Genomic DNA, 24,346 nt, shown 5'->3' with positions numbered 1-24,346 from the left:
CCCCTGCATTCTTGCTCGACTTCACGTGAAAACGGTTAGCTTTATCGCGTTCTGGTAATTTTTCGCACTTTCGAAAGTGATACCTACGCACTTTAAAGTGTGTTACCTTTGCACTTTAAAGTGCGTGGCCTACACAATTTGAAGTGTATGATCTTTGCACTTTAAAGTGCGTGGCTAGGGGTGAACAAAAAAACCGGTTCTGGTGAACGAAACTAGAACTGGTCCAAAACGTGAGCAATGTCGGGGCATCATCAAATTTTACTACCATGGCAGACATGTACATGGCACACTAGTGTATCACAATGATCATATCAAGCACAAAGTTCACAATGTCGGTCTTGAGCCTCTACTGACATGCAATCTGCCGATCGTTGATAGCGCAATGTTGACAGTGTGACACCCGGGGCCGACGAGGGCGGGGAGTGATCGCCGGTGCAGTGCGGCACGGACAAGGAGCGGCTCCTAGCAGGCTTCTAGGCGGAGGAACACATGAATGAACCGATCTCGCACCCGAACAAGAGGTAATCCGAGATTGTATAGATATGTGACTATACAGTTGAGGAGGGCATAAAAGATTTGATTGACACTACTCTTAACAACAAGATGACTCTTCTTTTCGGGAGCCCAACTTATAAAAACTCTAAGGTTAAGTGTGTTTGCCTTGGAGCAATGTTATGATGGGTGACCTCCTGGGAAGTTTTATCGGAAAGTGCGTGAGTGAGGACAAAGCGCATTGAAAAGAATCGTGTTGTTACCATGAGGTCAGTCGTCAGATCTGGATGTTACAAATGGTATTAGAGCTGACCTCTCCCAGTACGGTGTGGTTCGGGGACGAACCAAGCGGAAGATGGTGGGCCTATGACACCCGAGACCGACGAGGGCGGGAGTGATCGTCGATGCAGTGAGGCACGGACAAGGAGCGGCTCCGAGTAGACTTCTAGGCGAAGGGACACATGAATGAACCGATCTTGTAACGCCCCGATTTTCGAGGGTCACTTTAGTAACCTTTTCAAAAACTAAATATGCCGACTAAACTTTCAAAGTTTCAAAAATGCAAGTATATTTTTTTTCCAAAACATGCTCTAGATAATGCTTAGTAATTACCCAATAATAGATATCATTATATCCATAAATGTGCATACAAATAAGTTTTCAAAAGACTTCTTATGCCCGACAAGCTCCTTGTGATCTCCACATTGGGTAGAACACAAAATAGCAAAACATCGGAACCTACCCTTCCTCTAAAAGCCAAAAGAATACAAACTCATATGATCATCGTACAAGCTTCAACCAACAACGGTAAGCTTTCTACCCAAAAGGCTCAAGCCTTACACAAGACTCTACTCATCCTCCAAAGGATCTCGACGGACGAACAATCGATCTCTAATAAGATCTGCAAAATGGTTCTGGTATCAACAGACATGTAGTCAATCCCACGAACGACTTACGGCACACTTCACCTAACTGATACATAAGCATGGCTCATAACCTCATTATCATGGCTCCTCGTCATTGGTAGCATCACTATGGCTTCTTCAAGGCATGGTACTTGATCACGTCGTCGTCCGTCACCTGGCAGTCGCCGGCCGCCCAAACACAAGCAATACATACAATGGCGTGCGAGGGTCAACTTCCAGAATATAGGTATATATACATAATAGTAGGTCACACAATATACACACCATCACATGTTGTTGGAACATGTTGCCATGCATTTTGTCAAAACAACCGATTGTCGAAGCAGATGCCGTGGCATCTGATTCCGTGAAGCTAGGGCATCAGTCCTCTGCTTGAGTTTCTGTTGTGGGCCCTCTGAAGATTTGTTGCAGATATGTTTTACGTGTTACTTGGGGATCAAGTAGCTATTCCAAAAGGGTTTTATTTATGGGTTGTTATTTGTTGAAACAATCTTAGTTAAAAGATTGGTTTCTATCTTTACTTGTGCAATAAGTAAACAAAATCTGTCAAGATTGCGTTTTGAATTGCTGTTGCTGCAATCTGTTACTTCAGCCCATTCTAACCCTAGAGCCCATGCTACCGCTGCTGAAGTCTATAAAAGGATGAAGACCTAAAACATGAAGACGACCGAAGCTAAGAGAGAGAGATCAAGTGTTTTAGGATTTGTGATTGTGCTTTGTCCTTTGTAAGTTGTGAATCCTCTTTGCTCATTGATTCTATAAAGCAAAGTAGGGTTCTGTGTGTTTGATTGTGTTCAAACTCTGATTGTTTATTGTGTTCACCAATCACTGTGGCAGTGATTGAGAGAAAGTGAGAGGGGCTCTCATACTTAGGTTGAGATTCTAAGTAGAAATACACTGGGTAGATTAGGAAGTGAACTATGAACTGTTGTGTTCATGAGTGTCCGTAGTTCCTGAATCTTGAGATAGTGGATTTCCTTTCTTTGGGTGCAAACCCTCCAGACGTAGGTGAAAGTTTTCACTGAACTGAGTTAACAATTCTTGTGTGTTGTTGTTTCTGGTTTAAGTTCTGTTTTACTGTTAAGCGATTGTCGAACCTATTGTCCCAGCATCGTGCAGGATATTTGTACTACAGGGAACCTGAATTACACATATTTATACGTTTCACGCTTACTCTCGTAGATCTATCGATCACATGGCTTACGTAAAACTTATAAGGGTCACCCATGACAACCCTCTCAACACTCATAACAAATCAACTAGTTTACATAAGGCCATATCCCAAATCATATGACACCAAAACGATATATATATAGAACATGTGAATAATAGTTTATGGCAGTATAAATCATATCATGTCCTATAACAGATCATATTATTAATAATCTTTATCATCACAAAGAGGTGCAAGTCAATGCATGGTGTGCTCGTGCAATGCATGCGACACATCCGGAAAACGCCAAATCCACTCGGGATTGACGGGACAAAACGCGACTCCCCGATTGGGGTTGACACACTGTTAACGCACTGCTGCACTCAGCTCCACAATCTGGGTTGGCCAACACTCTGTCGCATGTTGTTTTGCCACTTAGGCTGGGCACCTCGAGCGGTCCTAACACATGCCTCGTGTTTAACCATTTCTGCTCGGGTGTCGCTTACTCTCCTCGGCCATAGTCAAGACGGTCCTAACCCTCCTGGTTTAACCATTTCTGCTTGCTATGCCTTGAAGTACACTCGACACTTCTTCAACTATGAATGCATGGATGCATTATGATTAGTCAAACAACGAATCGTCCTCCCACGATAAGTCTCTAACTAACAGTCTCAGTCTCTAACCACACCCGAAGGTATCATGATTCAGTTACTCTCATGAGCAACGAGTGTCATCTGCACTTTTGTGACCCACCAGTCACGACGGTCTACCCTACTAGCCACTAGGTGTCCCTATTTCAGAATCAAATGCTTAACAGTTCTTGGATCGCCGACCGCTCCCATTTTTAAAAAGGCATATCCTGCATCCTAATTCTTTCCATACAAAAGGTTCTCTTTAGATTATGAAAGTGTTTTCACTTTGACTTAGATGCATTATGAAGTCTTTCTTTGAAACTTAAATCTTATGTTATTTTCCAAAAGTCTATCATTTCCAAAAGATCTCTATCACCCCAAGGTAACCAAGGTCTCGATCCGTATCAGCAACAGTAGTTCAGACCCTCTGTCTAATTCCACTCAACGCTTATCACATCGCTCCGATCATAGTCCATATTAACGATTTACAACATATGCTCAACGATCATAGCATATATATGTATTTTATCTCCATAATTAAGTCATATCAACGTCACAATTATCATGTTCAGAGAACACATTATATCAGTAATCAATTAACATCGCCGACAAGTCAGCGTTTAGCATATCACAAAAAGCATAAAGCACATATTTTCAAACAATATAATAGCCGAAGCGAAGTGCCCTCACCTTAGCCACTTTCTTTCCTAAGTTGCGACTTCAATCAATCACGCCATCGCTCCTCGTACCGGCTCACTTTCTTTTCATTCTTTCGCTCCAACACGAACGCATTCTCACACTTCGTATCCATATAAATTAAAGTAGTGGTGGTGTTGGTTCTTTCACATCATGGAAAGGATGGTGGCAGCTTTCTCCTTGCTCTTGGAGCTCACAAGGATTTGATGAAGAAGGCAGCAGGGCCTTCTAGGTTGTGGAAAGAAAATTAGAGCGAGTAAGAGGAGGAAAAAAGAACTCGAGGATTAGTAGGAGAAAGAAATTGGAGTTGTGAGGTGAGAAGTGAGAAAGCAATTTACATCTGATGTTTTCTTTTCTATCTAAGCTATATGTCTATCTTTTTCCAAGCCATTCACGTTGCCTATATATAAGCTTCATCCAAAGCTAGGTGTAAAGAAAACTAGCCAATGAGTGCCACGTGGAAATGAGAAATTGGATGAGTCATGGTATATTAGCCAATATGAATCCCTACGGCTACATGTGGAAAGAAAGATCATGATGATGTCCATCAAGATTGAATGCTAGAACACGTGTAGGTACCAGGAAAAGGCTTGCACATAAAGCTTCAAATTCATTCCACGCCATCAAAGACAGAAAAATGGCTTGATGATATTAGTTAGAAATGGATAATATCAGTGTTCTGAAAACCGGACCGGCCGGTTCGACCGGTTCGACCGGGAACCGGACCATGTACCGGTCCGGAATGCTCTTTAACCGGTGATATGCCAAACCGGAGTTGAACCGGGAAAACCGGTGTAAAACCGGAGAAACCGGAGAAAACCGGTGGTTTACCGGTTCCATCCGGTTCATTGAAAAAGTCCAGAAAACGTCATCGTATTGCAAAATCTGCATTAACGTAACCTTCTCTCACTGGGCTTCTACTCTTCTCAGCCGCCACCTTCTCCAATATCACAGGCAAACAACGGCGGCGAACCTTCTCTAGGTGACAGTGAGTGACAAGTTGCGACCCAGAGAGAAAAGTCCTCTATTTTTACCGTAAAGAATAGTTTTAGCACCAATCTTCAGATTCTATGAATGATGGAAAAGAAAAAGAAAGAAGATGAAGATGCATACGGTTGAATGGGGGAGAGAAAATAGCCTGCGGCTGTTGCTACTTGCTACAGCTTTCATATGACATCAAGAAACAAATTAGGGTTATAGAATTGGGCCTATTGTCTCAAGCCCAAGAAAGCTGCATGCTTTAAAAAAAAGTACATCTTTGGGAAGTAACGAAAAAAGATTAAAAGAAACAACAGCCTATGTTTTGAAATTTCAAATAAAATAAAATAACAATAAATAAAATAAACTTTGTAAAACAAATTAAGAAATTTTAAACGATGTTTTTTTAAGTTATATTGATGATACTTATCATTTTTATTTTGAGATACCAATTAACGAAAGTTTTTAATATTAGTTTCTATGTTTTATCAATTTAAATTATTATTTAATTATTATCGGTTCAACCCCGGTTCGACCTCGGTTGAACCTCTAAACCGTGAACCAGCACCTTCACCAGTTTAATGACCGGTCCGGTTTTCAGAACACTAGATAATATCAATCTAGACAGTGTAGGAGTTAAAGTGTAGGATTTAACTCATAGAGTTGTAGATAAATATTAGGAAGATGAATCATTATCTTAAAAATTATTCGAGACTCTATGATATAATTTAAATCACTTTGAGCAAGTTTAAGTGATCAAGTGTAGAAGTGTTAACAAAGTATTTTCACTTACATATATATGTATTAGTGTTATATAGGTCAATCTCGTGACCTTTTCTTTTTCTTCCCTGAACTTGAACTTTTCTTTTCTTTTTCTTCTACTTCTACTTGTAACTTTCTTTAAACACACAAGGCACAATTAATACATCAACTTAAGTTTAATAGCGCTTATCGTCATTAAACCGACGAATAACTAGTTAATTAATCGTATATATAATTCGGGTCTTACATTACTACCCCCTAAAAGGGAGTTTCTCCCTTGAAACTCGAAGTCAAAGAAAGCTCAGGGGTATCTCACATTATCTTCCAACTTACTATAGCATCAGCACGTATCCCAAAGCCTAGGAAACATCATAACAAATTCATCTTAAAGGTGACGTACAAGACAACAACAATACTTAGATATCTAGCAAACATCTTCAAATAAACCTAAATATCACGCTCATGCTAGTGCTCTAGGCACCATGATCCCAATGTTAACTTAATTGCTTACATGAACGATCTGACAGGCATCGTCATGATCTCATAGCAAGAACTCAACCATGAACTTACATCCATATATCATCATGTTAATACCATTAAAATCTCATGACATGGCTTCTTCTGCCAACAATCTCACTTTCAACATCAATCGATCAACAGTGCATAAGCAAATTGTTACCTTAAAATCTAGCAATCCATTAGCGTCATCTGTTTTACGAAATCATTCCCATTTAAACCATAAAATTAACCTTCCACTTGGTCACAAATCAAATCACAGCTTATTTCAAGTCTTAATGCCTTGCACATCTCAGAACTCATTCCCTTCCATATCAAACCATGACCATACCTCAAGTCAAACATCCATTCTTACAAACTGATCCTCTAGAGTCTAACCAGGTGGTAATCTGTAAGACCCAAGTTTTTAAACTTATGCCAAGTGAATAAAATTCTTATTCGCGATTAGGGTTGATGTATCGTGAAGGGAAACCTGAACAAGAGTTTACTAAATGAAATAAATTTGTGAAGGAGAAAGTTCAGGAAAAGTCTAAGGATTTCATCAAAATCGATAAAAGGTATAGCATGATCGACATACGCTTAAACCTAGGGCAGAAACCCTAGTAAATAGCTAGTTTACACTTAAAGTCACGATGGAAATTAATTCCAAAAATCTTCAGAGAAATGTTAGAACTTCTCTTATTCCTTATACGACAATCGTTTCGAGGCGAAACCCTAGAATCTACGAACGTCCGATTCCAATCCTCGGAAGTTTGCCGAAACTAGAACCCTGATAGTTCAAAACCCTAAAATCAACCGACAATGAAGACTTTTTCTATTCGGAGCTTCAAATGAAGATTCTACACGCGTACACCCATTTCTCTTGATGATTTCAATCTTTCTTCAGAAGGAAGTTTTCTCTTCCGACATTCAATGCAAAAAGTAACTTATCGGGTAAAATAGTTTTACACCGACTTTGCATTAGTCACCTAAAATACAAGGAAACCTCTTTTGAGTTTTGGTATTATGTCGCCAAAACCTATCTTAGAATTCACGGAGAATGAAGCCGGAAAAATCGAAATCGCGAAACTTTCATTTTCCCGCGTTTTTCCATCCTCTATATATAGCCAAGAAATGAGAAAAAATCACAAAACTTACCCATTTCTTCCCACCAAGGCCGCGAGCTTCACAAGAGGAGGAGGAGAAGAGATTTTCTTCATTTCTTGCTTGATCGTTGATTCAACAGTTGCTACTTGAAGGTATCGAGGTATAGTCGCTAATCCTTACCTCTGATCGTCTTTTCCGTAGCTTTTCTCTATGTCTTTCTGTGCTCATAGTTTTGAGGTTTTTGCAAAACTATCCTGATAACTTCATTTTTCTATCTAAACATCTTCCCTACGTGCCCAAGAGCATGTTTAGCTAATAATACTTCGCCGATTCTCGAAAAACTACCGTCGAGTTTCAATTCTGCTTAAAATACCCATTTTGGGGCAAAGCTTCGTCCTTTGGGCTGAAAACTATCGCCTTAGCTTAGTGCTAGTAGGATTAGTTGTCATAAACGTCGTTGGTGACGTCACCATCCAATTTGCTTTTCGAAATTTCAGTTTTGAAATTCCGAGCTAAAAATATTGACCAAAATACCCCTGCGACAGTTTTCGATCCGATAATTTTTCCGAGTTTAGAATACCCTTAGTTACGACTAATAATAACCTAGGAACCAAGTTTGATCGAAGAAAAATCGACCCACCTTTACCAATAGTGGCCGAGCACCCTAGGGGGGGGAGGAAGAAAATTCTTGTTTCAAAAACTTGTCCTTTCGCGCTAGATTATCGTACCTCGGAGTATATACTACTTCGTGTAACCTTAGTGAGTATTGATTACTGAGTTTCTGATAGTTTTTGATGGAATTCTGTGGTTTTACTCTAAAGGTTCTTTTGAAGAATTTCCTGAAGATCAAGGAGCTCATTGTGAAGGAACTTTCGAGGAGAATCCTGGAGAATCTACAGGTGAGGGATACTCACTGAATCCTTAGTTAATGCTTAAGTGTCGATGCTTTCGACTTGATTCACTGTTTATGCACTTGTTTGTGTTTGACTGGAAAAATGTTTTCTGAGGCTTCGGTTGACAATGTAGATGATTCATCTACTGACTGTTTTTGAGATTGAATTACATGGTACGTGCTAAGTGGGTAATCTAGGATGTGTGATGTATGCTTTATATGCTAAGTGCTACGTGGTTATTCTAGGATGTGTTGATATATGACATGTTTGTTGACTATGCTGATTTAATTATATCTTTTCACTGATATCTGTGATACTGAGGAGTGAGAATAACGGGAAGGTCATGCCGATTTTATTTTGAGATTTTGGGGAAAGTTTGATAGGACGAACGAAGATTCGGGCCTTGTTATGGTTATAGTGGATCGAGACATTCTCGGGGAGTTAATTGGGTTTTTGGGATGTTGAAAACTCATAAGATTTGCGCGATAAGACTAAAAGGAATTTATTTTGTAAGGAAAACTCATAAGACATTAAACAACCTCTAAATCTTCAAATAATGATAACAAACTCGAAAGGAAGCTTAGGATTCAAATCTTAGTTTTTGGAAAATGAGAAGTGTCGTCGGATCCAAGTGTTGAGAAATTGATAAGTTTTGAGTATGTTGGTACTCTTGTGCTCTGGGAGCAGTTGTGTTGTTAGGCTATCTGAGAGATAAGCCGGGAAACAGGTAGTTTCCGAGTATGTTGATACTCTTGCTCATTGAGCAGTTTTGACCATCGGATGGAGATGAGTCGGATGATTTGGAGATCATCATGAGTTATTGTGTTCTTGTAAAGATGTGTCTTTTGTCGCAGAATCGACTTTACCTTAGGGTAAGCTTTTAGAGACATTAATTTAGCTAGAACACGTGGCGACGTGTCGAGTGAGGTCGGAGACGTTGTTTGGCTAATCATTTCGCATTCATGCACCATTAATGAGGTATTAACACGAGACGGACTTCGGACCTCGGTGGATTCCAAAATGGTCATAAGACCCGGATTTCCGCGTAAGAGCGCTATTAGGCGACTCTTAGTAGCAGACCGAAATGGCAGGCCTTCGGGTTTTATGCTGATCTGGCTACCTTTGTGTGGTGTAAGAGGCACGCGGGCCGAAATGGTCCCACCGTGGCTGGTGCTTGGGCTGATCCGTTGATGTCCATCCTTTCCGGAATGCATATTGGTTAACTGGGTTAACCGTCATCTGCATTTCATGCAACATGCATACTGACTTAGTTGCTGAGTGTGATTGATAATTGTTAATTCTATTTGATGCATGCTAGTTGTTATTACTGTCGTTTATAGTCATTGTGGAATATGCAACCCTAGGATGCTATCTCTAGCTATAAGCCTAAGTGGCTAATCTCTTATCTGTATCTATTGGTGATATTATTTACATAATTCTTTGGAGTTGACCCTCGCGTCTTCTGTGTGTGTTTTGGCGGACTACGCCCATTGTCAGATGTCTTTAGCGGATTGGTTCACGATGGTCCACCCTTCGGGGGGGACTAGATATGAGATGATAGATCAGGATGACCCCGGCGCGTGGGTGGTCGACCCCGCTAGCCATCGCGCGACATACTCGGGGAGGATCCTAGAGGATCGCGTAGACAGAGTAGGACACTTGATGGAGGGAGTGCTGAGGAGGTGCACTGTCAGTTTCAACTTGCCGCCCGGAGTGCACTGCGGACCAGGATTAGGACCACCACCACCATCATCCTCTGATGATGAGGACCCCTCAGAGGAGGAGCCGGTGGGAGCGACTTCTTCAGAGTCCAGCTCACCCACGGTTGCTATCATTGATGATCATGGATCGGGCCCTAAGCCCGTGAGTCCAGCACCGGAGCGCATCGCGGTTGCGAGGGGAGGACGGATAGTGTTTGTAGACTTGGTCGTTCTGGATTCAGATTCAGACGATGATCATGCTAGCATGTAGGTTTTAGTGCTGGTGTGAGCTCCTCGAGATAGGATTAGTGTAGGAGTAGAGTCTTAGCTCTGACCATCATTTGTTTCTTTGGGGACAGGGTAGTTTCCCGCCTATAGCTTTTTGTGTGGTTCCTCTACGGGGATCACAGAGAGTTGGTTGGACTTAGGAGGTCTTCTTTTAGGCCGATTGGGCTAACTCATTCTCATTTTTGAGGTTTGTGTAGCGGACACTTCACCTTTACTTTGGTCTGTACATATTGCCTACGGGCGTTACACTTTCTACTACTTTTCGTCACTGGAGGATACTCGTGACGAGGTTTGGTACTACAGCGGGGGCTGTATTTATATTGTAAATTAGTTCTGTTATCTTTCGTTGTTGAGTTTCATTTCTTTCAGTTTCTAATTCTATTATCGAAAAAAAAATATTCACGTTTTTCCGCTTAAAGTTTCTTTTTGGTTACTAAAGTGACGCCACCGAAATCGGGGTGTTACATAATCCACCAACTCCAGTCTCTTAGAGGAATTAGCACGCAATCACATACCCTATGGTTTCATAACATTTGAAAGAATACTTAAGACCCTCAAACATTGAATCTGTTGACATAGTTTATCTTTACATGGAGTAGTGATGTGAACTAACCAATTACTGACCGTTCAACTATACGTATCATTTGATAATCATCAACTTCCATACTTATGCACTATTACCATGGACAATGAAAGACAACACTTGGAACACTAATCGGAAACTCCAAGATTCTCCTTAAGTCATACAACAAGGATTCAACATTAAAGCTTTAGCTCAGACAAAAGAGATTCCAATATTCATTTTCTCCCTATCCCACCTTCAAGATCCAAGTTCTATTCCTCCGTTAATCACTTAGCTACAACAAGGTCATCGAACTTCCAAGGATTTCAATCTTAATCCTCTACAATCAAGTACTTATAACTAAACCTTAAACTTCTCAAAACCCCTGAATTGGCCCTTCAACCCTTTCGTAGATCACCCATTTATACACATTATCCAGATGCAAAACTTCAGTTTCCTAACTTGACTACAATCATTCCAAATCAGTTCACATTACAAAATCATCCAAAGTGCTTTTCGTGTAAATTCTAACACTTAGAAGAAACCATTAATCGTTTAGGAGAAGTTCTAGGGCCTCACACCGTACTTGCTAAGTAGAACTCAACCCTCTAGGAATCCATTTCCGTAAAATCATCTAAACACCTATCGAGAATTGGCCTTTCACAAAACAAATTGCATATATATCCAAGTGTAGAAAACCCACGGACAATCCCTTCAAAGTCTTCGACATAACTTAATCAATTCGAACTAAACCTTCCAAAATTCAAATCATTATTCGGGAATCCATAGCCTACTTCCCCTATCTCCAACCAAAGCATACTCAAAGTTCCAACTCTTAGAATTCCGACTTTCACATAACATGACTTGGCTACTCAACGAATAAGTAACACTTAACATGTCCCACATTTCTTTGCTAATCTCAACCTATACATGCTCCTCAACTCACAAGGTTAATCTTAACCATAAGATTCAAATTCAACTTAATAAGTCTCACCTTCTAACCTTAGCACGTTTCACCGAAATCCATATCAAAGGTTCATTCACTCTCAGATTCTAAGCAACTTGTCCACATATAACAACCTCAAGTATTCATCTTAATGCTAGAACTTTCTTTTTGTAACTTGATCATCCTCCAATCAATCCAATACTTAGTCTCTCGATCAAGACTTGACAAGACTTCAAGTCTTACACATTCATGACTAAATTTATAAGCTTAAAGTCTAAAGCTTCACCAAATATAAACTGTTATCGTTCCTTCACTCTTCAACACTTTTCAAGTGAGAATTTATTTCTTAATACTACAACTTCTTCACGAAGAAGTCATGTACCTAACCAAAAACTTATATCCAAAACTTGACTAACAACAACCTAGATCAAAGCTGATCCTTCTCAATCTCACTATCATCAAGAAATTACTTTTAACCTGAGATTAAATCCAACATATTCAATCTCTAACAATCCCACCTCAGAGATTACATAATCTTAACATCTCACTTCTAAAACTCATAAGACCTTCCACTAGGATTCATTCCTTAACATCTATCTTTTCTTACCATCATATAACAGCCGAAGACAACTTCTAGACTTAGCAAACTACTCTAAACCTTATATAAACGCTATAGTGAAAACACAAATGATATTCAGGGGAATGTGTCTCTTACATACCCCTTTCACTATCCAAAGCATAGCGATCTCTGCCTGAAGTACCACATAGCAGTGGAGGAAATAAAAAAAATAACGATTAAAGTCTTTGTGGAAGCAGTAATTGTGGCTGAATAAGTTAGGTAAGGTCGTCAGGAATGGTACAATTGCTTTTGTACTTTGGATAGTGACATGACCTTTATCCTAGTTGACTTCTGATCAGAGTGATGCTTCATATTGAAACTTGTGAAGCTTGGTGATCAGAGTCAGAAGGAAGCTTGGATCCTCTAACCTTTGTACCTTCTGCTTCTGGACTCAGAGGAGAAGTACTTGGTCTTCAAAGTCAGCTTACTCTTGGACTTCAGAATCTTCACTACTCAGCTTCTGGACCTTCAGAGCTTCAGGACCTTCAGAGCTTCTGATCCTTCAGAGCTTCTGATCCTTCAGAGCTTCTGATCCTTCAGCGCTTCTGGACCTTCAGAGTTTCTGATCCTTCAGAGCTTTTAGTGAGCTGAATCCATATCAGAGCTTTATGATCTTCAGATCTTCTGAAGCTTGATCTACTGTTCAGATTGAACATAGTACGTGCGAAAGCGTTGCGGAGGTTACTCTTTGAGCATTGTGCTTCTGAATTTTGTGAAATAAGACCAGAGTCATGGCCTGTCATTAGAACACTCAGAAAACAACATTAGAGTACCATAATTGTTCATACACAATAGTTAACATGTAATCATCAAAACATAGAGTTGTACTACTAGATCAAAACTTGATCTTACAGTAATCACCAAGTCAAAGCAAGCAGTCGATGCCCAAGGCAGTGACAACAAGCGAGAAGCATTCTGCTTCAGTTAAGAAAGAAAACAAGAAATCAATAGAGTTGCTTTCCATGAGAAATCCTTAAACAATGCCCTATAGGACACACATTGTCTCCATAGGAAACAATTCAAACGAGTCAAGCGATCTCGCTTCACACAAGACAATCATTCAATCAACACTCAGTCAATCGATCAACACCCAATCGATCGATTACTGAGTTCACACAACCTAGCACAGAAGACCTATTCCCCAACAAGCTCTGGTAATCTCAACCAAAGCTCTGATACCACAATGTAACGCCCCGATGTTTGAGGGTCACTTTAGTAACCTTTTCAAAAACTAAATATGCCGACTAAACTTTCAAAGTTTCAAAAATGCAAGTATTTTTTTTTTTTCAAAACATGCTCTAGATAATGCATAGTAATTACCCAATAATAGATATCATTATATCCATAAATGTGCATACAAATAAGTTTTTAAAAGACTTCTTATGCCCGACAGATATAATTTAAATCACTTTGAGCAAATTTAAGTGATCAAGTGTAGAAGTGTTAACAAAGTATTTTCACTTACATATATATGTATTAGTGTTATATAGGTCAATCTCGTGACCTTTTCTTTTTCTTCCCTGAACTTGAACTTTTCTTTTCTTTTTCTTCTACTTCTACTTGTAACTTTCTTTCTTTCTTTTTATTTAGAAAATAAATAATAATAATACTAATAATACACTCATTTATATAAACACACAAGGCACAATTAATACATCAACTTAAGTTTAATAGCGCTTATCGTCATTAAACCGATGAATAACTAGTTATTAAATCGTATATATAATTCGGGTCTTACAGATCTCACACCCGAACAAGAGTTAATCCGAGACTGTATAGGTATGAGACTATACAGTTGAGGAGGGCATAAAAGATTTGATTGACACTACTCATAACAACAAGATGCATATTCTCCAAGGTTAAGTGTGCTTGCCTTGGAGCAATGTTATGATAGGTGACCTCCTGGGAAGTTTTCCCGAGAATTGCGTGAGTGAGGACAAAGCACACTAAAAAGACTCGTGTTGTTACCATGAAGCCAGTCGTCAGATCGGGATGTTACAATATGTAAGACCCCGCTCAGGGCCTACCGGTGTTTTAAAACTCGGCTCAGACCGGCCGGTCCAACCGGTTGGACTGGGACTCGGTGATTAGACCGGTCCGAGCCTCACATCTGATCGGTTGTGCATGTCACTCGGTTGGAACCGGTTTGAATCGGCCGATTCGATGATTAACTCGGTGACTCAGCCGGTTATCGGTCAGACCGACGAGTCACCCTTTTTTTTTGTAATTATTTTCCTTAATTCTGTTAATGGATCATACATGTGGGCTTTTCTTTTCCTAACAAGTTATTATTTAATACAGTGGGCCTTTCACTTTTTTTTTTAAATTTTGTCCACAATAGTTGATTACTAGCTTGATTAGAGTGGGCCTTTCATTTTTTCCCCCATATTCTGTTAACAACATTTGATTAGAGATAATAAAAAACCTGAAATATTTCAAAAACTGGTACCAGTGGAATTCGATCACGGAACATGAAGGAAATATGGCAAAGATAACTATACCATGTCGATATTGATGATAAAGACTAGTCTTTTATTATTAATATTTTAACTTTACAATGCAATGAATATTTTTATATTTTTTAATATATACCTAGTCAAGCAATCGAACCAGTGACTCACTGGTCCGACCAGTGACCCATTAACTCAGTACCCTCACCGAGTCGATGACCGAGCCGAGTCTTAAAACACTGGGGCCTACTATTTAATTAATAATATTAAATATTATTCTAGGAATTGTTTGTGCTACATATGTTATAATGTCTTTATAAGGGCAATCATTTTTTAGAGGAAATAATAAGTCTTGGTAATGTCTAGACGTCGATGTACGCGACATTACAAGCGTTTTGACTGTAATATTGCTAGGATTCTGCGACAACGACTTTTAGGTCAAAATCGGCCCGACAGCGGCGATGAGTTGGCGAATCGAGTCGGAGAGGAAAATTTCGTGGGCCACACCTTATGGAAAGGTGTTGGGCATGATTCTAAGGATATTCCATGAGGGAATATTCCTTTCTTTTATTTTTGAGGGTTTTATTTAATTATTTTTAACCAATGGTTTATTGAATAATTAATTCTGAAAAATATTTTTGAGGTATTATGGAAGTGATGCATGAAATTTTGGAGCCAAAATCATTGATGAGGTTTTTGAATTCAAAATTTGAAGTTTTGATGCATTAATAAGGGAAATTGTATAATTAATGCATTAATTCTTTTTGGATTTTTATTTAAATTATTATTTTAAATTTTTTATTTGGAGAAAATCTGCTGAAGATGGTGATGGTGGGTGACTAAGACTTGGTGGAGAAGGAAAAATGAGACTTGTGCAAGTTATTTCCTTTCTTGGCTAGGTTTTTATGAAATGAGTGATTTAAGGGATTGATTTTTTTGATTTTCATTTAATGGAAGGCTAAGATTTGAACTTTTAAAACCTTTAAGAATCTTTTTATATCTGATTTAAAACCCTTGAGATTCAGCTTTAAACATTTAAAAAGTTAAGGATTTAAATGATAGTTTTAAAAGGGATTTAATTAGGAAATAAGCCAAATTTTGAGGGTTTAGTCAAGGAAGCTTGGACAGCTCTAGAAACCCTAAAATGGGCTGAATATTTCGTGGCTATGGGCCTCTACTTGGGGTGGAAAAAAAGAATTTAATGCTTGGCTCTCACCTCTCACTATAAATAGAGACCTTGGTCATTTGTTTTCCAAGCACCAAGAGCTCTCTTCTGCGTGAGCTCTCTCTCCCTCTCTTGCTCTTCTTTTTATTTTTCTTGTTCTTAGTTTTGTTAGTAGTTTTTAAGCCTTGAGCAAGGTCATTCTCAATATGCTCTGTGGTTGCAACAAATGCTGATCTGCTAGAACCATAAGAGAATGATTTTGGTCAAGTAGCTAAGAAATGTTTGTGAAAGTTAGGGTTTTCTTAAATAATTTTTGGATGTTCTTATGATCTTCAAACAAAAGATTTTAGAAATGAGGTTTTGATCTTATGAAAGAAAAAGTTTTGGTTTTTCGAGGTTTTAAGATGATATTTTCGAAAATATGGGGAAGGGATATACTATCGCTAACGATTAACTAATGGGATAATCCTGAAAACCGTCCTTGAACTTTGAGCGAGATCTGATTTTTGTCCCTCGCGGGAAAATCTTCCTATGGCCGTCCTCGAACTTAGTTTTGTTTTTGAAAACCGTCCTTGCTGTTAAAAACCTCCGGTCGCCGTGGCCAGGTGTCTGATCTGGGCCTATGTGGACATGCCATGTCATTTCAATAAATGACGTGTTATTTTTTAAAAAATAAAATAAAAATTAACATAATTAAATTTTAATTAACCTCCCAAACTTTTCCTAATTAAAACTCTTACCCTAAAACTAACACTAACTTAACTTTTTATCTCCTAATAAAATCAGATCAAAACCTATCTTCTTCTTCATCTTCTTTCACACTCCCCTCCCTTTCCCCCTTCCCCAAAAACCCAACACACAAAATCGCACATGAAAGATGCACTGCCACCACCCTATTTCCTCTCCCAACTGCACTTTCTCCCACTCCACAGAGCGGTACCAAAGGGACCAATGGGTGTACCAAAATCGCCAGGGAGAAACGATGTCGTGCCCTCTCCCTTCCAATTCAGGAGCTTTCAGAGAGGATGACATAGCCTTGCAGCTTCCGGAGCTGAAGAAGCTGCTTCAGGTCTTGAGGGAGAAGAGGGAGAGTGAAGGGAATTGCAGTGGAGGAAATTGTGCGTCTGGGAATGTGATGGAGAGTGCTGATTTGTTGTTGTATGATAGGTTGGTGTCTAATGATGTGTTGGATTTGGTTAGCCCAATGCTAAACTTCTCTATGTGGGTAAAACTGTTGGGTACCATAGCAGAACCCATGTAAAGATTGCAGAGACGGGTGGAGGTTGAAGAAGAAGTAAAAGGGGGTTTTGATTTTGACTGGAACTGGAATGGTTCTTTGTTCTCTCACGTCTCCGAATCTGGGTTTAGTGGATTGCATGGTGGGTTTACCCACTCACTCTCCGATTCAACCTTACCCCTATCCCCCTTATCCCTTTCTTTCTCTCATTGAGTTTCTGGATTTTGATCATAGCTGGGGGTTTGGGTTGCAGTGGTATTGGTGACGGTTTCTTCAGAAAATTGGGATGTTGATAAGATGAAATGATGATGATATTCTGCACTTCGTGATGGGGACTAAGCCTTGCTGGTGATATGATTGGGATAGTGGGAAGGAATTTTTCTTTTATTTCTCTTCTGCAAATTTTTCCATGTATCTTTGTAGCAAGAACGATTTTGATTGCTGCACTTTTTTGTTCTTTTTGTTTGCCATGGTTAAATAAATTAGATTGTGATTGTTCTTTTCGTCTACCCACACACTCTGGTTTCTAGATTTTGGTTGTTCTTTTTGGGTTCAATAAAATTTTCTTTTCATTTGTCTTTTTGATTTGCACTTTTTTGTTTTCTTGGTTGCTGCACTTTTCATCTTCTTTTCGTTTGTCTTTTATTTTCATGTGTTTTTAATTAAAAACTCAATAGTTGACCCAGCCACATTTTTTAGTTTTTAATTTTTTAAATTTTTATTCTGGGTTTTTTTTTCTTAATGGTGAGATGATGATGAAGACCATTGAAGATGATGGAGAACAGATAAAGATTCTGGGTTTTGAACTCTGAAGGAGGAAGAGGTGAAATGAGGTTTTGATCTGATTTAGGTTAGTGTTAGTTTTAGGTAAGAGTTTTAATTAAGAAAAATTTGGGGGTTAATTAAAATTTAATTATGTTAATTTTTATTTTATTTTTTAAAAAATAACACGTCATTTGTTGAAATGACATGGCATGTCCACATAGGCCCAGATCGGACACCTGGCCACGGCGGCCGGAGGTTTTTAACGACAAGGACGGTTTTCAAAAAAAAAAAAACTAAGTTCGAGGACGGCCATAGGAAGATTTTTCGGCGAGGGACGGAAATCAGATCTCGCTCAAAGTTCAGGGACAGTTTTCAGGTTTATCCCTGTAACATCCTGACTTGACGACTGGCCTCACGGTAACAACACGAGTCTTTTCAGCGCGCTTTGTCCTCACTCGCGCGCTTCCCGGGAAAACTTCCCAGGAGGTCACCCATCATAATATTGCTCCAAGGCTAGCACACTTAACCATGGAGTTCTTATGAGTTGGGCTCCCGAAAAGAAGTTGCAACTTGTTGTTATGGGTAGTACAATCAAATCATATATGTCTTCCTCAACTGTATAGTCCATCCCTACACAGTCTCGGAATACCTCTTGTTCGGGTGTGGTGCGTCCCTCCACATAGAAGGCGATCAATCCTCGCCCTCGTCAGCTCAAGGCGTCACAGGCCCACCAACTTCCGCTTGGTTCGTCCTCGAACTACACCGTACTGGGAGAGGTCGGCTCTGATACCAATTGTAACATTCTGACTTGACAACTGGCCTCACGGTAACAACACGAGTCTTTTCAGCGCGCTTTGTCCTCACTCGCGCGCTTCCCGGGAAAACTTCCCAGGAGGTCACCCATCATAATATTGCTCCAAGGCTAGCACACTTAACCATGGAGTTCTTATGAGTTGGGCTCCCGAAAAGAAGTTGCAACTTGTTGTTATGGGTAGTACAATCAAATCATATATGCCTTCCTCAACTGTATAGTCCATCCCTACACAGTCTCGGAATACCTCTTGTTCGGGTGTGGTGCGTCCCTCCACATAGAAGGCGATCAATCCTCGCCCTCGTCAGCTCAAGGCGTCACAGGCTAATGTAAGGCCCAAGTTTTAACGCTTTGGATAAGTGAATAAAATAAAAGAGTTTATTTGATTAAGATAAATTTGTGAAGGAAAAAGGTTCAGGAAAAGTCCAAGAATTTATCGAAAAACCGATAAGAGTTATAGCACGACTAACATACGCTTAATCCTAGGTCAAAGGTATTAGTGAATAGTTAATTTACGCTTTATGACACGATGGAAACTAATTCCAAAAATCCTCAGAGAAATGTTAGAACTTCTCTTTTCCGTCCTTAAACAATTATTTCGATGCGAAATCCTGGAAAGTACGAACGTCAAATTCCAATTCTCGGAAGTTTGCCGAAACGGAATCCCTGATAGTTCGAGAAACCTAAGATCGACAGACGATGAAGACTTTTTCTATTCGGAGCTGCAAATGAAGATTCCACCCGCGTTCTCCTATTTCTCTCGTCATTCCTAATCTTTCTTCAGAAGGAAGTTTTCTCATCCGACGATCACTGCAAAAAGTAGTTTTTCGGGATAAACCGACTTGAACCGACTCACACCGATTTGGTATCATTTGGTTTAATTCCAAGAATCCTGTTTTGAGTTCTGGAATTCTGTCGCCAGAACCTATCTTAGAATGCGCAGAGGAACGCGCAGGAAAAATCGGAATCGCAAAAAAATCATTTTTCCGCATTTTCCAAAAACCTATAAATAGCTCAAAAATTAGATTTTTTGCCAAAAACTACCCATTTCCCTCCCCAAACCCGCGAGCATCAAGAGAGAGAGAGAGATCCGGATCTTCGTCGTTTCTTGCCCGTTTGCTTCACCGATCGTCGCTAATCGAAGACCTCGAGGTAGGTAAACTATACTCTCCTTCGAATCGTCGTTTCTGTCCACTTCTCCTACGACTTTCTGAGTTCAAAATTTTGAGGTTTTTGAAAAACTGTTCAAATACGCTGATTTCAGTGTCTAAACTTCTTCCCTGCATGCTCCTGAGCGTGTTCTGCGGATTAGATTTTGTCAAATGTCGACGAAATGCCGCCAGGATCAATTTCTACCTTAAATACCCATTTTTCGGCAAAGTCGCAACCTTTGGGCTGAAATCTATCGACCTGGCTTAGTGCTAGTAGGATTTGTCGTCATAAACGTCGTTGTGGACGTCCTCATCCAATTTGTTTTTCAAAAATCCAATTTTGAAATTTTGAGCTAAAAATAATGACCAAACTACCCCTATATCAGTTTTCGATCCGAAAATTTTTCCGAGCTTAGAACCGTCTTAGTTACGGCTTATGTTAACCTAGGAACCAAGTTTGATCGAAGAAAAATTGACCCTCCCAATTAAGGAAAGTGGCCGAGAGCTATACCAAGGGGGGAGGAAATCCGACTTTTTCGAAAACTTGTCTTAACGCGTTAGATTGTCGTACCACAGAGTTTGTAATGTACCGTGTAACCCTAGGACTTATTGCTTGCTGAGTTTCTGACTCAATGTGTTGATTTCTGTGATTTTGCCTTAAGGTTCTTTTGAGGAGTTTCCTGGAGATCAAGGCGAGGAACGTGAAGGAGGTTGTGAGGAAAACGCTGGAGGAGTTACAGGTGAGGGCTACTCTCTGAATTACTAGATAATGCTTTAGGTGTCGATGAAATTCGACTTGATTTATGTGTTATGCACCTAATTGCTAAATGTCTGAAATGATTTCTGAGGCTTCGGCCGAACTTGTTGAGTACTTGATGCCATGATATTGTGTGCTAAATGATTCACATGCTATGTGCTACATGGTTAACTTAGGATGTGTTGGAATATGCTGTTTATGCCTATTGGTTGAGCTGTTTCATGATGCTATTCCACTCGTGCCTATGTTTCTGGAAAGTGAGGATTACGGGCAAGTCATGCCGAATTTTTATGAGATTTTGAGAGAGTTTGAAAGGACGAACGAAGTTCGGACCTTGTTATATTTTAATGGATCGAGACCTTCTCAGAAATTAATTGGGATTATGGGATCCCTGAAACTCATAGGAAGTATCATAAGACTAAACGAAATCTATTTTCTCAAAGAAAATTCATAAGACATTAATCAATCTCTAAACCCCTTGAACAATGATAACAACTTTAGATAAGAGCTTAGAGCCTGAATATTAGTCTTGAAGATATGATAAGTGTCGTCGAGTCCAAGTTTTGAGGAACTTACAAGTTTTCGAGTATGTTGATACTCTTTTGCTCGATGAGCAGGTTAATGTTTGGCTATCTAAAGTTTAGCCGGAAACTATGAGTTTCCAAGTACAATCGTACTCTTTCGCTCGATGAGCAGTTTATTGTTTGGCTATCTAAAGTTTAGCCGGAGACTATAAGTTTCCAAGTACTTCGGTACCTTTTCGCTCGATGAGCAGTTTATTGATTGGCTATCTAAAGTTTAGCCGGGAACCATGAGTTCCAAAGTATCTTCTTCTTCTTTTGATTAATTCATTTTGTCGCAGAATCGACGTTTGCCTTAGGGTAGGCTTTTTAGAGACAATAAGTTAGCTAGAACACGTGACGACGTGTCCAGTGAGGTCGGAGACGTTGTTTGGCTAATCACTTGCATTCATGCACTCATTTTGAGGTTAATACACTGCGTGATACCGGACCTCGGTGGATTCCAAAATGGTCATAAGACCCGGATTTCCATATTTAGGACACTACGGTGGTCCTTAGTAGCAGACGGAATGGCAGACCTACGGGTTCACTGCTGATCTGACTACTTTTGTGTGGTGTAAGAGGCGCCCGAGCGGAATGGTCCCACTTTGGCCGGTGTTAGGGCTGACTCGATGGTGTCCATCCTTCTTCCGGAATGCATTTTGTTACCCAGCATTGCATTTCATGCAACATACATGCTGACTTAGTTGCTGAGTGTGATTGGTACCTGTTTATCCTACTTGAGGCATGCTAATTGTTATTATGATCTTTATATTCATTGTGATATATGCAACCCTAGGATGTTATCCCTAAACGTATAAGCCTGAGAGGCTAAATAATTATTACCCTATATATCTGGTTTTATTATTTATATAATTCTTTGGAGTTGACCCTCGCGTCTTCTGTGTGTGTTTGGGCGGACTACGCCTTTGTCAGATGTTCATGGCGGACCGGTTCATGATGGTTCACCCTTCAGGGGAAACTAATTTGAAGAAGCTTGATCAGGAGGACTACGGTTCAGGGGTGGTCGACCCCGCTGGCCACCGAGCGACTTACTCGAGATGGGATTAGTGTAGGAGTAGAGTCTTAGCTCTGACTGTCATTGTTTCTTTGGGGACAGGGTAGTTTCCCGCCTATAGCTTTTTGTGTGGTTCCTCTACGGGGATCACAGAGAGTTGGTTGGGCTAAGAGGTCTTGTTTTAGGCCATCTGGGCTAACTCATTCTCATTTTGAGGGATAGTGTTGCGGACACTTGACTTTTCTTTTGGTTTGTACTTTTGCCTACGGGCGTTACTCTCTTTTACTTTCCGTCACTGGAGGTTTACTCGTGACGTGGTTTACAACTTACAGTGGGGGCTGTAATCATATTGTATATTAGTTCTGTTATCTTCGTTTTAGAGTTTCATCTCTTTCTGTCTTTACTTACATTATCGAAAAAAAATAATTCACGTTTTTCCGCTTAAGTTATTTCTTTGGTTACTAAAGTGACGCCACCGAAATCGGGGTGTTACAATCCCTTAACTAATTCGTACCGTTACTCTGTCCGCATGACTAGGAAGTTCGAGGTGAACGTGATTCTCGCCAAATCCAAAGTCTCAGGACATTCCCTACTGTGACTAAGGTAAGGGCACTTCGGCCTCGGCCTAGAGATATTGTTTGCGATTGTGATGGTTATAAAGCATGATGCTAGGGTTATCAATGATATACGTGCTAGAGATGCTAGAGGATTAATGATGCAATAAATGTTAGCTCTTGTTATTATAAACATGCCTATGTGACTAGGATGATGATGGCTACATTTATTGATATGTGAAATTCTGGCAATCGTAGGACAATTGTTCTACCAGATGTCTAAGACATCTTGCATAACATTACACAAAAACACAGTGAATATTGCAGCAAGATATATGACTGAGAAACTAAAAACACAGGAAATTGTTAACCCAGTTCGGTGCAATATCACCTACGTATGGAGGGTTTTCACCACGAGAGATAATCCACTATTATAGAGTAATTGTACACAAAAGGTCTCACAAGAACTGCCCCAGTTCAACTACCTTTTCTACCTAACTCTACCAGTGGAATATTACTTAGGTCTCCCACTAAGTATGAGAATCCCCTAACACTTTCTCACCCAGTCACTGCCTCAGTGATTGAACTCAAACATGAGTTATAAAGATAGATCTCAACATCACACAGTAAACACTCAACTCTTAGATCACAACAATAGCATAAAGCTGCTAAGAATACAAGAACAATATGAACTCGATAAAAACCCTAATACAATAATGATACGTTCGATACCTAGAGCCTAGGTCTTGGGTCTTCATATATAGTCTTCCAGGCCTTGTCTTCATTGGGCTTGAAAGATTACACGGTCCATACACACAATCAGGAAGTTGTTATTAGAAACAACCAAGTAACAAATTTGCACATGATCTTCGAACAATCAATAAATAAGCAGATTCCAACTTCCATAAATAGCTCCAAATCAAACCCCCTTGAACCGGGTTTGATTACACAAAGAATACTCCTTGATGGCACACAGAAGCTTCCAGCAAAAACCGTAAATTGAATACAAAGCTTCACATATAAACAACCAACCAACTCACAGCAGATACTCAGGGACATATGTCTTAGGCAAGATGTTACAACATCGGGTCCGACAAGTTGGCACACAACATACTTAGCTAAAATGCAGACAATCAAACAAAGGAACCAAAATCTCCCCCTTTGTCAAATTTTAGCTAATATAATCCACTACCATAAAGACTCTTCAGAACACTTGCAGCTTGAAATACCAGAGAAGAGAAAAACCAGAATATATCAAGGTAGCTTAAAACATCTTCCATCATTATAGCTATATTCAACAGCTATAAACAACCAAGTGCTGTAACAAAAACTAGGATAAGAGGTTAGCACAACAGAAAATCACATCAACCTTCACTGCACAGTAGACATACTACAGAAAATCACATCAACCTTCACTGCACAGTAGACATACTAAGGACACATGAACTACTGCTAAACATACTGTACTAACCATCAACAACGAACCATTACTCCCCCTTATTAGCACAAATTGGCAAAGGCTCAACGAAGATCAATGAAGAGGTGTCATACTTAGTCATAGCCGCCAAGATAGAGATTCAAAGTGCACAGATCCACATTCATACTTATTACAAACCACGAGCAAATAGA

This window comes from Lotus japonicus, chromosome 4 (genome assembly GCF_012489685.1).
Source record: "Lotus japonicus ecotype B-129 chromosome 4, LjGifu_v1.2".
NCBI classification, from domain to species: Eukaryota; Viridiplantae; Streptophyta; class Magnoliopsida; order Fabales; family Fabaceae; genus Lotus; species Lotus japonicus.
The sequence above is the reverse complement of the archived record's forward strand: the minus strand, read 5'-3'. Positions refer to the sequence as shown.